Source organism: Clarias gariepinus, chromosome 13 (genome assembly GCF_024256425.1).
Source record: "Clarias gariepinus isolate MV-2021 ecotype Netherlands chromosome 13, CGAR_prim_01v2, whole genome shotgun sequence".
Taxonomy (NCBI): Eukaryota; Metazoa; Chordata; class Actinopteri; order Siluriformes; family Clariidae; genus Clarias; species Clarias gariepinus.
The window spans coordinates 2,803,917-2,821,567 of record NC_071112.1 but is presented as its reverse complement, the minus strand read 5'-3'; the positions used below and the strand labels follow the sequence as shown (position 1 = coordinate 2,821,567).

General features: G+C 38.7%; 1 protein-coding gene across 1 annotated transcript in view; it reads left to right on the top strand.

Annotated features, from left to right (window-relative positions):
- The window catches only part of alk (ALK receptor tyrosine kinase), a 512,699-nt gene that overhangs the window by 175,187 nt on the left and 319,861 nt on the right, over nt 1–17,651 (top strand). The window lies entirely within an intron of this gene.

Below are 17,651 nucleotides of genomic sequence, written 5' to 3'. Positions count from 1 at the left end.
AAGCTTCTTTTGCCAAGTTCTGTAAAACTTTAGAGGAAAAGTGGCAGCAGATGTTGCACAATTTCTTTCCACTAACTGTGGAAGATTTTTAGGGTTTGACATAACACCTGTATATACAGTAAAGTACAGTACCAGTGAGAAGTTTGGTAACACTTTCTAATCCCATGGGCATTCCTGATGTTTATTTCTTTCTACACTGTAAAACAATACTGAAGGTGTTTATCCAAAACACACAATAATCTCCTTTGAACAGTTGATATTGAGATGTTTATCTGCTACTTCTGCTCTGTAAAGCTTCATAACGGCTCAAATCTGAGGTTCTGTTTGTTAATTGGTGATTTTTGAGGCTGGTGTCTCTAAATGAACTTCTCCTCTGCAGCAGAGCTCAGTTTTGTTTTGTTTTTGCTCTCCTGGGAAGGTCTTCTTGAGGGACAGTTTCATCATGAAGCTTGATGGATGGATATGATGGATAATCAGAGTTTGACTTGAACGCTCCTTGTACTGCATGTTGAACTGTAGAAAATAAGACAATATCTCATTTTATTTCTTGCTTCTGTTGATATGAGAACACCGACATTATAGGAAACAAGTAAGAAATGAGAACACATTTAATGAGGTGTTTTTCAGCAAAAACAGTAATTTTGACCCCAGGATCACATCAACCATTGTTACTTGCAGATGCTATCCAAATATTGCAGGGCAAGCTGGCAATCCCCCCAACCCCCAATACCCCCCACCCCCCACCAACCCTAACCCTAACACCCCCCATGGGTGAGATGCTTGTTCACCCATTGAATTCCTGAAGGATGGTTTGTCCGGCCAATCAAACACCCCAAAAAGAAACAAACAACAACAAAAAAAAACATCATCCTCTGTTTTTTTTTATTACAATAATTGTTCAGAATTGTACCTACAATTTCACAACCAAGGAGAGGTAAGTTACTGGAAAAAAAAAAAAAAAAACATAGCAAATGCTCACTCTCCACTGACACCTAATTGCCACTTTGCGGTGAGATTGTGGCTGTATTCTGTTATCCCGTATAATTGCAGACATTTCTAATCTACCAGAAGAAATTACAGGCTCTTGTCTGACCCCCTGAATGCAAAATAAAGGGAGTGATGAGTGCTTTCGAGTGTGTATGGCACTGATTGAGATTTATTTGGCTGTCCATCCCCTTGCACGGCCACCTGAGCTGATCTGGGAAAGAAGGCATCTGGATGCACTTGTTCGGTCCTGTGTGAGCGGCTTGGCATCAGGTGCGAAACATCTGCCCCTGCGGAGGGTAACTTTGTGACGGTTTGTGATGGGTTAGACTGCAAATCTAGCAGCTTCACTGTTAGAGGGAAGAAAAAAAAGAGATGAAAGTGAAAAAATATGACCGAAAAGTAATAAAATGATGGAGCGATAGCAATGAGAATATGAAATAAGATCAGATAAGTGAAGAAACTCTGTAGAAAGCATTTTATTCTGCATAATGACAACTCTGGATGTAAGAGAGTCCACCTTTATAGGGAAATTGTACAGATTTTCTGGAGTTCCAAACAATAATAAAGCGTTTATTATAATTCCTTTAAAAAAAAAAAAAAAAAAAAACTATTCTTTTGATGATTATTTATATTTTTAGTTGGACTTTTTAGTCCATGGTTCTGAACCACTGATTTTACTGCATCAGTGGGCACTTTTTTCTTTTTTTTTATCTTTCTTTTCTTTTTTTTTTTTTTTACAGGCACATTGCTATCCATTTCAGATCTCTATCAATTTCTCCTTATATTCATTTCGTCAGTGGTGTGTGTCGTAGTGCGCAGGAATGAACATCACTCAGTTTGCTCATCATTACATATTTGATTAATTTTCTCTGAATCGAAATGAGAGTTTGGATTCAGTTTCATCTGAATGTTTTTCTTGTGGCTACTGACATTAACATAACGTCAAAACACGAGCAAATGCAACGATACTCGCAGATTAATTATTTTCATGCTCTCACGGTTTTCCCTTTGCCTTATGACTTTTAGTATAAAATTAATAAAACATAAGTTATTTTACTGCTAAAGACATGCTTTTAAAGGAAACACATGATAGAGTCGAATCAGACTCAGTATATATGACTATCATAAAGGCTTCACTTCAAGGCATAGGCCTACTGTACTACACAATTTTTAAAATCATAATGCAGACTAAATATACAGTAGTATAAATAGTATTACATGTCTGATAGACTGTAATGACTGGTCAAAAGTATGGCACTCAGCAGCCAAGAGCATGCATAGCACTGTAGAACTGTAAATGAGTCGTTATAGGATTATGCACAGCACCATACAGTATACCTTGCAACAGGTCACTGTCCTGCATTACAATATTAACACCTTATATAAAGGTTACATAAGGTGTTATGAGAATTTGATTAATAGAAAGATAGAATATCTTACCAGTAAAAAGTGTTACCTATAAGTCTCTACGTGCCTACGCCATTTAAATGTTTTACTGCAGCTTGGAAACTCATCACTGTACTGGGCCTGAATCTTCTGTAAATGTCAATCAGTCAATCAGTTTTACTCCTTCATTCATGAGAAGTTTCGTCACAAGGCACAGTTTGATTTAAACACCCCTCGTAAAAATAAATGTCTTAAAAAAAAACAAGTCAACATATAGTATCAGTTAATAAAGCTTTAAAAATGTATAGAATTAATTAATTAATTAATTAATTAATTAATTAATAATCTACAGCGCTTATCCTGTACATATTATTATAAACATACTGTATTATTATTATTGTTGTTGTTATTATTATTATTATTATTATTATTATTATTATTAATTTTCATGCTACATCCAGGATTAAATTTTTAGCAGTTCTGTTATAGAAACACAATACACACCTTCTGACCAATCAGATTCGAGCATTTATCCTAGGTGTGCTTAAGGTTCTGCAGTACATTCTGTCTTTTGTTATGATTATGTTGTATTATAGATCGAATGATGAGACGTGTTCCATTTAATATTACTGTATCCTCAGCCCCTTCCTGATGGAAGTGTCTCAGTCAGAAACCTTAAAAACACCATATATTCTTTTCAGTCCAATGAACTCTTTTAGCCAAAGTTTATTTTGCTTTGCTTGGTGTTCTTGGTGTTTAAATAGAAAAAAAAAACTTCATGATTTAATAATCGATTTTGCCTATAAATAAACTTATTTTTATTTTAATGATATTAGTATCATCTTACAGGACAATATAAAAAGCAAGGGAAGAAGAATAAAAGGGAGAGAGAGATAAAGTTGATGTCATTTGTAATATTTTTTAAGACAATGAGGACGTATTTCCATCATGGGAAAGCTTCAAATCATCACGCTGTTTAAAATGATTTTACTTTGATTGCCATCCTGATCGAGACCTCTTATGGTTTTTAGAAGCATCGTAACCTGCTGATAATTCATTTCCCGGTTCAAGTGTTGAAGAGCATGCATAATGCATTTGATCATGCAAAGAACACACAAACAGGTCAGTGGAGTCTGGTGGACCGGAGTGTGATGAATGTGTCTAAGAGAAGTTTCATTCTTTCACCCCTGAGTCTGTACAAGGGCTAAGAAGTTCTCCATTAGTAAGCTATTGATTTTGTTTATTTGCCACGATCGAATAAATAAAAACACCTTGGTTCAGGCTGCTGTTCTTAAGGCTACATGACACCTACTGGATAGAAAGTCAACACCACCCTTCTTGATGCCTTGCTTGAAAAATTAGGAAAGTTAAATATTAGTATAAAAAAATAATAATATATACCAACGTTCTCGAGCTCTGAACCCCTACAGGTGAGGGCTGGATCATCACTTGTTCCCTTCCTAAACAGATCCTCAACCCTAAGCAGAAAGAGCTTGTTTATTTGGCTAAAACAACCCAGATAAGTTATATTTTGAGCCTAAATATATGGAGGTTTGGGTTGTTTTATTGGATTTCAATATTAAACACAAAATGTCAACATACCCGCAATATTAATATTTAGAGAAGCCTCTTTTATTGGAAGAAAACAATAGTTATATTGTTTCTTTCCAAAAAAGTTTCTTTTTATTTCCTATATATAGTTGGATAGATAGATAGATAGATAGATAGATAGATAGATAGATAGATAGATAAATAGTATATGTATATGTCTTCTCATTTCTTTTATATGTAAGAAATATGTTGGGATCTAGGGATGCTATCAAATATTATTCATTTTCTATACCGTTACCCTGTACAGGGTTATGGGAGAACTGGAGACAATCCAAAGAGACTTCAGGCACGACACCCTGAACATATTTAATACACGACTTTCAGTTAATTAGCAAGAACAAGTAAAGACATCCATTGGCTTTGAAATTTCATGTAAAGTGGCACAGGCTAATGGTATGTCCCTGTTACAGAACCAGTGTGCCTTTATGTGCCGTTTTAAGATTAAAGTAAAGTTTTATATTGCATATTCTCCATCTATGCGTAGGCCCCTCAGGGCACAGTAGTGTCCTGTTTAAATCTGTTGATTTTTTCTATCTCACTTATTTCCAGTGATGATATTTTGCATAAGTGATCACAGAATACATCTATAGAATCTTACCTTCTAAACGCTACTGACAGAATCAATATATGGCCATTCGGTCACCTTTGGCGTCCCTAGCAAGTGGACCGGCCTTTATCGTTTTATGTAAAACTGGACAAACTGTACAATTTTTACTCAGAGAAACCACAAAATGACATAATGGTATAAATAAAATGTAAATAGCTTAAATAGAAAAAAATGATGCTACTAAAAATGATTTCTAGCTTGTTAAGGGAAACTTCAGAAGTCTGAAAGCTGTTATAACATTAAAGTGGAGAGGGAGAACTCATAGATTGGTGTCATGATCAGGCGTCCTTATACTTTTGGCCCGACAGTGTTGGCCCTGTTGTTTTATAGACTGGCCTGATGAGTGTTCGTCTGTCATCGTGGTTGTGATTCTGAAAACTGCCAGATTAGACTACATGGCGTTCCCAAAGTGTGAGTGTGTGTATGTGTGTGTGCCCGGCAATGGATTGCCCCCCTGTCCAAGGTGTACCCTGCCTCATGCCTTCTGGGTCTCCTGGGATAGGCTCCAGGACCCCCAGCCACCCTGTACACAGAATAAAGCGTATAGGCGATACCGTGAGTGAGTGAGTGATTGGTTTGTCTGATGTCTAGCAGAACTTCTTAACTAAAGTCTAAGTGACTTTATTCAAGTACACTTAATCCCATGAAATGTTACCCTTGCTCCATGAATTAAAGACAAGAAATCGTCTGTATAAAACTCTCTAGGCTGGTTGACTTCTCCCTTTCCTTCATTTGTCCTCAGTTTGTGCTCACTTGCGTCTTATTCATCTTTTCTCAATGCCCTTTCCTTTCCTTTGGTCCTTGCTTAAAATCGGTTTCTCTCTCTTTTTTTTTCCTTCTTTTGTCTCTCCCTATGGCTTGAAGGGGCAACAGAGATTTAAGAAAAAAAAAAACACTGAAGCATCGACTGATGTTTCCCGAGCAGTGGTTTAACCAGATTTGTGGTTTGCAGATCTGAATTTATGCTCCACAAGACAGGCCAGGGGCTGCGGGTGCGAGACACTGCACAACACAAAAGAAACAGACAGTCAGAAAGAAATAAGCGTTTCAGGAGCTATTGTGGTGTTCCTGCTTGACTGTCAAAGAAACGGGAAGATGAGGAACCAAGGAAATAAGCACTGGATAGGGTTCTTTTCAATTTAAATTCATTTTTTATTTATGACTGAGGGTAAATGGTTTCAAAAAAATAATGATGGTGGATGTGCTTTATTCCTAATGCACAGTCAGTGGGTTTTGGACATATTATTACACCTTTTATCTTGAAATGTCAGAGCGATCAGTATCATCTGAGAACTGGGACAAAATGGTTAAGTTGGAGTATAATCACTGATAGCTCTTGTTACAAATCCTGCATAAATGAAATGCTATAAGTAAGTCAAGGAGATGTGCAGATCTTCTTCACCAGTCTTGCAAGTTACTGTTTTTACCGAACAGTAGTGAATTTTAATCGTTATATGGTGTTATGACAAACCTTGTCCATGAATACAGTTTAAAACTTACTTTCTCCCTAATGTTTCACAGAACTTGGAGAGATTCAGTTTTATACTCCGAGGATGTCAGCAACACATCAGTGTTTTATAAAAAAAGTGCAGCAAAGTGTTCCAGTTCACCAAATCAAGGATGTTCAGAAACATAGGAAGAGGCAGGAGAGGAGTACACCTGTAGACACATCTTTATTCAGTACCCGCTGCTACTAGTTAAACTGTAATGTACTAGTAATAAACTGCTCAGTGTTGTAGAACAGGAAACAAAACAGGTACAAGACAAGAAACAGAGAAAAGCCTGGAAGCTTAAATAAGGCACATTATTAAACGGAAACTTCAAACACCTGACAATAATGAACATCAAGGTTTAGAAGGAAGTAAAACAGGACATTATATTTATAGCGCTTGGCAGACGCCCTTATCCAAGGCAGCATACATTTATCTCATTACACATCTCAGCAGTTAGTTGAGGATTAACTGCCTTGCTCAGGGGCCGGACAGTGGTAGGTTGGTGGGGCAGGGGTTTGAACTCATGACCTGACCAATGACCATAGTCCAATGTCAAGCACATTGGCCCGAACATCCTGCTTTGAAGCATGGCTTATGATCTGCCAACATTTGGTCAAGGGCAGCCTCCCCCACTGTTTCCTGTTGGTCTTTCCAAAACCAAGGCTAAAACACTGGGCATGAGATCTTGGCATGGGGGACCGTGACAGAACCTAACGTGGGAACTGGGACTAGGCCTGGCATGGACACGGGCACTTTGTTGGGACTTGGCATGAGTCCTGGGCCATGGCTCAACCAGTGCTTATGGTTTCTATGACTACGAGACATATCATGACTTTGGATCTACAGGAGACACCGTGGTACACTTCTAGCTCAACTGGATATAACTTTGACTCAAAATCTGGGCCAACAGAACAGGGATTAACTGTGGATTAACAAGGATTGGTTAAGGTTTAAAAGGGCATAACTCAATTTTTACTTAACAGGGCAAAACTCTGGATCAGCATCAAAATGGAATTTTAACAGGGAGAGTGAGCTGAGCTGCCCGCTGTTCAATAGTGTGCAGATGGAATAATTTAAAGGAAGCCTGTCTGCTCCATCCGATAAATGGGCGAAGAGCCGGGACATAAGTGCAAATCCGACAACCATACAGTGCAAACTCTATTGGGCGCACAGTGCCTTCCAAACGACATGAAGAATACTAAAGCAAAGTGGATAAATACTTATACATATGTAAATGTATGATGTAAGTCATCAATAAGAGACAGCACTGGAAATATTTTTACATTTGTAGGACTTACATAATTTTTAAAAAACTTTGTTTACCCTTTTCTTCTTCAACAAGTGACCTGACAAAGTGGCTTATCAAAAACTTTATATTTTTTTCTGCACATTTTATTTAAAACTATGTTCCTATATACTGTATAATCTTTTCATGCTGTAGGACTTGTGAACAGCAGTACTCTAAAGTGCCGCTAAAAGCCAAAATATAACCACGTCAAAAAATCTACTTCTATGAATCGTTTTACTCCACCATACTTTGTACTTTTACTTGAGTAGATTTGTGAAGAGGAAACGCTACTCTTACTCCGCTACACTCGACTCGTTACTTTTCTAACCATTTACATTTAGGCATTTGACAGATGCTCTTATCCAGAGCGACTTACATTTTTATCTCATTACACATCTGAGCAGCTGAGAGTTAAGGGCCGCGCTCAAGGGCCCAACAGTGGCAACTTGGTGGTTGTGGGATTTGAACCTGGAATCTTCCGAACCGTAAGCCAATGCCTTTACCACTGAGCTACCCCTACCGATCTACTAGACTGTTTCACCAATCAGACGCAGCAACAATAATCACATGACTCCGTTTGACCAATCAGCCGCAAAAACAATAACCACATGTAGTCATATGTCCACACCCAAACTTCAGCCAGCAAAATCTTCAGCCAGCATCTCTGGCATCATAAAAGCATGTTTCGATTGCAAAAGAAGAGCTTAATACTGCGGTGTCTTCTCTATCTGCCAAAACAGACACACACTTCAACATATAAAAACTCGACTTCTAACCCCGAGGAAACATGCATTTACATAGTATATATAATTATTATCATTATCATTTCTAAAAATAAAAAAATCGATCATTATAATTGAAACTCTTTTACTCTTACTTAAATAATATTTTGGATGACTACTTTTTACTTTTACTTGAGTAATATTATTTAGAAGAACAGTTCCTCTTACTTAAGTACATTTTTTTGGCCACTCTGCCCACCTCTGCTTATGTATGGGTTCCCGAGTGGCCAACAGAAACACATTTAGCCTGTCGCTGACTTATTGCTAGTTTGAATCCCGCCAAAGCATTCACAAGGCTGGAAGCCAAGGAAACAGAATTGGCCATGCCCTTAGGGTGGAAATGATGGCATACTCTCACTTACTTGTCAATTATAGCAAGACTTGCCAGTCGTGGGTGACTGTGAGGTCGGGTACTGTATACAGACGATGGGAGAAGGCACTTTTTTCCTAAGATGCTAAAACTGTTACTGGCTAAACGGTGGCAGGTAAGTGCCATCCCCAATCAGTCATAATACTTGTTTTGTTCAAAGATTTGGAAGCGTGTACTATTAATTAATTGAACTTTTACAAATTGGAGTTGAATGCAGATAGGGTAGAGTTTGGCATAGGCGGGAATAGTTTTAGGTAAAAAAAAAAAACAAAGGACAACAACAAGAGCAAAGGATCTACAAGGTTAAAAATTGTCCTGAGCTTGTCAGACACTCCAGCAAGATGGAGTATAACACCATGGATAACTGTGATCTCTGGCATCTTCTTTTTCTCCCTCCTCTCCGTGATATCAGTTCTTTCTTTCACCTTCACTGCCGAGTCTAATGTAATTGAGAGCCAAAAGCTTCCAGCTACACTTCTTGTTAGACCCATGTAGCAAATCTGTGATTGTCTGTCCTCTTTTATATCTGATACCCTAATTTATGTACGCTTCATTTGCATACAGACTGTTCATTTAGACGCGATGTCTAATTAAGACTTTTTATCTCCGAGATTGGCTCTTGACCCAGGATAACACACTATACAGCTTACTGTCACTAACTAATTTCTAATTAAAGATATTTTTCTGAAAACCGACTCACAGCTGTGCGTGGCTTCAGTGGTGTTTATTTATTTATTTATTTTATTTATTTTTATTTTTTTTTTCCCCGTCAGCTCGAGGCTGTTTAAGAAGCAGGAGCGGTGTAGCCATGAACATCCTTCTGGAAAACCAGACTGAATGGACGGTTCAGATATACTGTGGGAAGGACATTTAGGTCATGATTAAAATCCAGGAGACACAATCCATCACTGAACATATCACCCAAATGGACAGCTACATCCCACTGGTGCCTTTTGTACAAATACAAGCAAAGCAATGACCTGGAAACATTTACAGGCTCATTTATAGAATAAAAAAAGGAACACAGTTGCATCCAGACACTTTCTGTATACTAGACAATCTGTCCAGCTGTGCAACTGATTGGATGTGTGTGTGTGTAGAGAGATACGTCTCACGCTGCGGTGGCACCATGTAGCAGTGGTCACATCGGATTGTCTGCAGACTGAAACTAAAGTCCGTGGGTGGCTGTAGGTCATTCAACAGAGTGGAAATGTTATTTAAAGGGCTTCCCCACATTCCTGAATGTGATCCTGATGTTGAGAATATAGAAAAGTTTAGGAAAATGTTTCAGGTAGTTCGCCAGAGTTTGGTACGGTGACGGCTCACCGTACCAACGAACGATTCGTTAACAAAACGGTGAAACTTGCAGGTGACTTGGGGTACAAAATTCTGCATCTTTCCCCCTACTCTCCTGCCCTCGCACCAAATGATTTAATACTTTACCATGACTTGAAGAAACCACTTTGTGGTAGGCGTTTGACAATGAGGAGGTGATTACCGAGGTGCAACTTTTCCTCAAGAGTCAAAAAGTAGGCTTCTTTAGAGACGATCTCTACCAACACCAAGTGTGTTGCCTTAGGTGGAGGAAGGGTAGAGAAGGACTAAGCTCATGACCAATGTCCCTTTTCATAACATTATGTTTTTCATGACTGCCACTAGTATATCCATGGATAAAATGTCTACGTAAATCCAACTAAACTTCTAAATAGCCTGCTTTATTAGATACTAAAGCCGTAGCTAAAATCATAAAGTGGAGGAGATACTTTCCAACAGTTGGCTGGAAAGTTCTTAATGCTTGATCGAGTTTGGCATCGATGGTAATGGAGTGCTAAGTTGATTGTGTAGACCATAACAGACGTGATTAGGGTATGTGATGACCAAAAGCATAAAAAAATAATTAAAAAAGGCGGCTTAATTGGCTATTTTTGTACATTTAGTGAATAGTGAGGGGGAAATGTCTCATGGGACATAGCACACTAAGGTAGGACACAACCTTTGGTTTGATAAGTTGTTAGATTACAAATCAGAAGATAAGGAGAAGCTACAATAATTTGCGGGTCGCTTAGGTGAACTCGGTACAGATCGCCACAGTGAAGTACTACTAGAAGCAATCTTAAGCGGTATAATGATGACATCATCTCTACACTACTGTGTATAACATGTATACTGATTATATTATACCACCAGACCTGCTGCTAATCTTTAACCTTTGGGCAGTGGTGACTCAGTCGGTTAAGGCTGTGGGTTATTGGGTTACTGATCGGAAGGTCGGGGGTTCGAGCCCCAGCATTGCCAAGTTGCCACTGTTGAATTGGGATATGCGAAGAAGACATTTCACTGTGCTATAAAGTACATGTGACAAATAATTTAATATTCTATTCTTTTTCTTAACATTTAAGATCAGAGTATGCTAGTAATCACTCAAACATACACCACAGATCAGTGTTTTTCTTTCAAATAAAACAAATATTATCAATATTTGCATGTTTTTTTTTTTTTTTTTTTTTTTTGTCGAAAATAATCACATTAGATTTTTGGTCAAAATGGAACGACTCAATTTTTTGCTTAAAAAGATTCAGTAGTCCTACAGCGAAGTGTCAAAGCAACAAAGTTAACGGTAATGATAATTAGAAAGAGAAACTAGACAGCGCCTAAAAGACGTTTTTTACAGTTTAATGGCCATTACTGCACAATCACCTAAAAATCCGCCATCCAGCTGAGTTGCCGCAATTGCTGCTGCCTGCAAGGAACGAAAGCATTAAGCCGTTTAACCACAGAGACTGCACAGCTGGTTATTATGCCCCGACTTTGCATATAGCTGGAATTGTACAAATGCAAATTTTCAAGTCTTTTTATTTTAAACTATTAGTTCCAGATGAATAAACTGTTAATTTTTTTTCTTTCCTTTTTTTTTTTTTCAAATGGTAAATCACGAGCTGGAAAGGATCAATACCGCACGCGCCTAATTGGAAGTGAAAGCCTTTTTTGCTCCGTACATCCTCTCCTATTTAAGTGACTTGGCATTTTTCCGAGCAGATTCACTCCTGCATTAATCATGTCCTCTCCGATTTTTCCTGTCAGTGGTTTGTTAGTTTGTGTGCCTGAGACTGATCTTAGCATCATGCTCACTTAGCATTATAGCCAGTCTTTCCTTTCATAGTGGACATTCGTCAGCGGGAGAGTGCACAGTCTGGTGAGAGCATCATTCCCCCTGGGGAGGGGGCACAGCATCGCCTTGGTGGCTGTCAGGAAAAGTACAGCGAGTCTATGATTCCTGGTATTTGCATCAGCCTCTTGACAGGCGCTGACTGATGCAAGCTGACACGCTCCAGCTATGGCTTTGACAGCAGAATTGCAGTAGCTCTCTGTGTGCTGGATTTTAATTATCACTCTGCAGTCCTTGTTAACTTTGATCACCAATTTCAACAGCTTGCATGGACTAGCTTGCACTAGCGCTACTGTGTATCTCCGCCGTATCAGGATAGAATTCATCATTTTCTTGCATTGTTGCTTTTACAGTGTGAGAGAAGACAGATCGGGTGTTGCACAGACTGCGCGGATGCTAAGCACGAATCCGTGTGAAAGGAAGGACGGTAGAAGAAACAATAAAAATGAAAAACAGAAAAAAAGAAAGGATTTTTACCTAAAGGAGGGGAGGGTTAAATGCGAATCGCTTTCTTTTGTAAGAGCTGGTCCGAGAGAGTGTCTCATGTGGACCAATATGGAATTAATTCAGCTGTCAATTTCACCTTAATCACTGAAGTGCTGGCACTTAGATGGCATTTTCTCTCTGTCTGCGGCAAAATTACAAATGAACTCAGACCTGTGGGCTTCCTGTTGCATAATATTGGCCGTGGCCCAGTAGGCAGAGCAAAGGGGAGGAGACCAAAGTGAATGAAACACAATAGATTTACAAAGCGAATACCCTGAGGAAGAATTACATTGTACTACTAAGTGTGTAAGTCTGAGATTGGTGTCATAAGAGGTCAAAAAATGCAGTCAATAAACCATTAACCAGAAGCTTTGCATAAAATCCGGTCTGACGTCAATGGAGTTTTAAGTGCAATTGTGCAAAACTAATGAGTCCATAATTGGACAATGACTTTATAGGTCTTGTGCATCGCTCATGCTTGGTATGCAATAGACATAAAGTTTAGAACTTGAACTACTAGCTGCAGAACAACAGATGTTCCGCAGAGTATATTCCATCTTTGCTGTTTATACCGATTTGTGCTGTATACAGGGTTGCGGGGGGCCTAGAACCTACAGTATCCCAGGAGGCACAAGACAGGGTACCAGTCTATTGCAGGGTCGCACACAGTCATTTACACACCACGGGCAATTTGAGAACAGCCTTTAGCCCAACCTGCATGTCTTTAGACTGTGGAAGGAAACCAGAGAACCCAGGGGAACCCACCAAGCACAGGGAGAGCATGCAAACCCTAAAACCTGGAACCTGTAGGTGGGAGGCAACAGTGCTAACCGCTAAGCCAACGTGCCGCACATATCATAAAAACAAACAATTATAGGTTTTTTAGTGTTTCAGCTGCTCCCAGCAAGGGGTCGCCACACGGACCATCTGATCCGGACATAAGCGTGCCACAAGTTTTTACGCCAGATGCCCTTCCTGACCCTCATTTTATTGGGGCTTGGGACTGGCACTGCATTCAATGGCTGGGAATCGAACCCAGGCCATCCGCATGGCAGGTGAGAAACCTACCACTGAGCCGCTAATGCCATGTTGGAAACTCTTAAGTTAACCAATATGAGAATTTCAGGTGTTTATGTAAAATAAATTGAACAAAAAAAGAAAAAATGGCTGTAAAATTGAAAAAACAAACAAACTAACAAATAGAATTCAATTTTTGAACAAGAATGGTGTGAGAAGCATGCCTGGAAAAAAATGAAGCCCAGGGGGAAAAAAGCATACAGTTATGTCCTGTACAACCCAGTAATTTGGTAACAGTTTGGGGTACAGGTTTAATGGTTAGGTGTGCACAAACCTTTGTACATACACCGTAAATCAAGAATCAAAAACAAACTAACTCTCATGAGATAAAGCTAGGAGGGAAAAGATTAGTTGGAAGTACAGTACAAAGAGAAGTAAAGTACTGCAGTACATTCGCCGGGTTGCAGTTGAGTTTATGATCCAGAGTGTTGATTTGTAATTGTGAGTGATTTATATGTGCATTCAAATTAATGTTATGGATTTTAATACTCCTATCTGAGTAATCGATGAGTGAGGGAACAAGGAACTGCATGCAGGAAACTCACAAGGCTCATTAAAAGCCAATAATAATATTGTTGTTGTTTGTTCAGCTGCTGCCATTAATGAGTTGTCACAGCAAACATCTACGCATTTGACTTGGCACAGGTTTTACACCTGACATAACCCTCAAATTATTATCTGGGATTGAGTCTGACTGTTTTAATTCAAAACTTTGTAAGTTTATGTAAATTTATATGTATATATTACTTTTTTTTTTATATTACGGAGCATATCACGGAGCATACAGTACCACTGAGTGGTTTGTCTAGTCCTTAGCCGCTTATTGGACTCAGTTGTCAATGTTGTAAATAACCTTCGCTGCCATATCTGCATCGCGTAGAACGATTTATTGTCTCAATCAGTACATTTAAAGTAGGTTAAAGCGGAAATGCGGCATTGTGTCCGAACCCGTGTGAATTACTCTGGAGTAGCGGCAATCAGACTGGCGATTTATAGTTGCATTCAGACTTTCTTTAGATAACATCGGCGTTAAATTGGTGCGCATTCTGCTTCAGTAAAAGGAGCCAGTAAATGGCTTGTACTAGCAGAACATTCAATTGTGATTCAATTATTCTGATAAGTCACACTGTAAATCCTGAGAATATTTCTGCCTTCCTATTTGTGGAGGCAATGCATATATGTAGCAACTTTCTTTTTTTTTTCTGTACATGTGAAACAGAGGTGAAATGGAGTTAAGTGCAACTAAGGCTACGTTTACACTGTCTGACCCAATTCCGATTTTTTGCTCATATGTGACACATATGCGATATGTTCTATGTCCGTGTAAACAGGAAAAAAACGCATGCATTCCGATATTACGAGATCGGTTTCAGGCCTCCTTCATATGTGGAAATAAATCAGATATAAATCAGATATGTGACAGATGGGATTTCCTGAAGCATTGCGTTCTGTACGTCATTAAAAGTGCGACTTCTTCGCGGTTTATTGACGTAATGTTATTCTCCGGTGGAAGCGCGTGTGAAATTATAACATCGCAGGTGACATGGAAAAGGAAAAGCACCCAGCGTCCGCCAACCCCCCCCCCCCCTCTTTTTTTAAATGCTTATTAGGGCTAAATAACATTAAGAAATCAGAATTTGGTGAATGAAGAATATGCACAGGCCGCAATTATGCCTTTTTTTTTTCTCCCATTCCTTTTTAAAAACATGGTGACGTTTCGCGAACTTTGCATATATCGCAGAGCGTCAAGCATACTTCACCTTCGTCTATCTTGCCTAGTGTGTAGCGCAAGAACCTCCCTTTAAGTATGTGCGATGTTTCAGGTGGCATGGCGAGTGTAAACACATGTATCGGATATGAGTCATAGTTGAAAGAACGTGTAAACATACGGTCAAAAAAATCAGATATAGGCAACAAATTAGAACTGGGCATCGAGACGTGCAGTGTAAACGTAGCCTAAGTTACTTTCTTACCAAACTTAAGTACATATTTATTGTATTTGCACTTTATTTGAGCAGTTTTATTTATGGATTTTACTTTTACTTAACTACCTCTTATAAGAAAAATCTGTACTTTCTACTTCACTACATTTCTGCAGAGCGTCACTTTACATAACCAAAGTGGTGTGTGTGTGGGTGTGGTATTTGAAGCGCCCCCTGCTGACTATTATGCATAATTGCAAGATTAAAATGCTTAATCGTGTAGCAGGTGTATGAAATGAGAAGTGAAGTTGAATCGTTGTAGATATAAACGAAACAGCACATCTATAGTCAGAAGTTGTATGACCAGAAGGCTATTGATACCGTTTTGATTGAACTGTTGACACATGTAAATTTAAGGGTAAGTAATTTCCTTTTTTTACTTTAACCAGGGGCGAATGTAAATGGAGGACTTTAACTTAAATAAAATTTTATTTAGGGTATCTCTACTTTTACCCAAGTAAAGGATTTGTTTTCTTTGCCCATCACTCCTGTAAGATTATTTGCAGTGAAAAAATGCGACATCAAAACTTGTCAGAACTGATCAGTCACTGATCAAACACATTAGAGGTAGAGATAAAAGTTCAAGGACAGGTTTATTTTTCCGTTGCAGAGGTCTGTGTGAAGGTACAACAGCACCTTGATTGCAGCTCAGTCTCCCTCCGAGCCAGACTGAAAGGATTGTTTAGTGCGGGGCACTTCTCACTATACAGGTGTAAATAAATGGTGAAATCTTGCTCTGTGCTCGGGCAGCAAACACCTACAGTATCGATTGCCTTAGGCAGTGCCCTTGCAGAAGGTTATTTCACAGAGAATTAGGCATTGAATGCTGAAAACCACCTACTTGGTACGGCTCCAGAAAGGGCAGCCTTCTTTCGGCCTACTGACACCGAACCGAGTGCATCGGCTATGGCATGCAAAATTCTGATCCTCTGATCTTCATTTTTTTTTTTGTTTTTTTGGTTTTTTTTAGTATGCCATTTAGGGTGCTTTAACATACGCAGCCTGAATGCATTCGAATCGAACCCTGGCATGCGTGGTACGTTTGCGGTGAATGAGATCACCGCAATCACACTCAGGTGCGAAAAACCAAAAACAAGACAGGATTTTGTTCTGCTTACATGCAAACCGTAACACAATGGAACAAGTGAGAAAAGCAGAACTTTAATAAGTGAACAAAACAACTCTTTGAACCTAAATGGACCCAAATCCATGTGTTCTATGCGTTTAAGTGAATAATAAAAAAAAGTTATAATATTAATTAAACAACCATGTAAACGTTATACAGTAGAATGCTTTTCAATCACAAGTATGGAGCTCGATTTCTAGCCATGACTAATTAAATAACTTGCAAATGCCCGAGAAGGTTGATCAGATTGTTACGGCAATATGTTCCCACTTATTGTGTTTGTACACGGGCAACTGATGCACAGCCACAAGAAGGAATAGAGAATGTGTTATTCGGGTTACACTCTGAAGTGTATAAAAATGCATAAAAATTGTATTTAGCTACAAATAGTAATTTTACAAATACAAAAATATCGAAGTGACCAAAATATTATATTTATAATAAATATAATATTTTCATAACTGGAACTATAGCCACAATTTTTGCATGTTAACTTGTTGGGGGTCTGTTTATTGAAAGTGTAACATTTTATTTTTTTCACATTAAAAGAATGAATTGAACTTCAAAGAACCGCGTCACTAAAATGATCCAAACTTCCCATCACTACTAACTTGAACTTTCTTCTTGGGAAGTAACCGCAATTAGTATAACTATGGTCTTGACCAAGATGTTAAAACGTATATATTTGTGTTGTTTTATTTTTTTATTTGCTCCTGCAAAAATACTTCATCAGTTAGTATGACGTCTGGTTAGACAAAAAGGATCTGATGGTTTTTTTGGTTTCGTCAACATGTTGATATGATCTGGGCTAGACCTACTGTAGTCATGGTTTTGTCTTGCATGTAAACATGTCAGTTTTAACTACAGCCCTAAGAATGAGGAATTCACATCTTCGTTACAAGTATTGGCAGTATCTGTTGGAACTTATAAAACTCATGTGTGAGTGCTTTTTAACAATGAGTGAAAAAAAAAAGATCCCTTTAATCACGGTGGTGTAGTGGCTTGCACTGTCGCCTCGCACCTTCAGGGTCAGGGTTCGATTCCTCCGTTGGAGTCTGGGTGTGTATGGAATTTACATGTTCTCCCCATGCTTGGTGGGTTTCCTCTTACCGTCCAAAGAGATGCGGATTAGACTAATTTGTTTTCTCAAATCACCCGTAGTGTTTGGATGTTGACCGGAGGTCCTACCACAGTCGTAAAAATGATGAACAAATACAATGATAAGCACATTTGGCCTCTACGGTCCCTACGGAACTACAGAGACGATAGATAGACAGATGAATGGAAAGA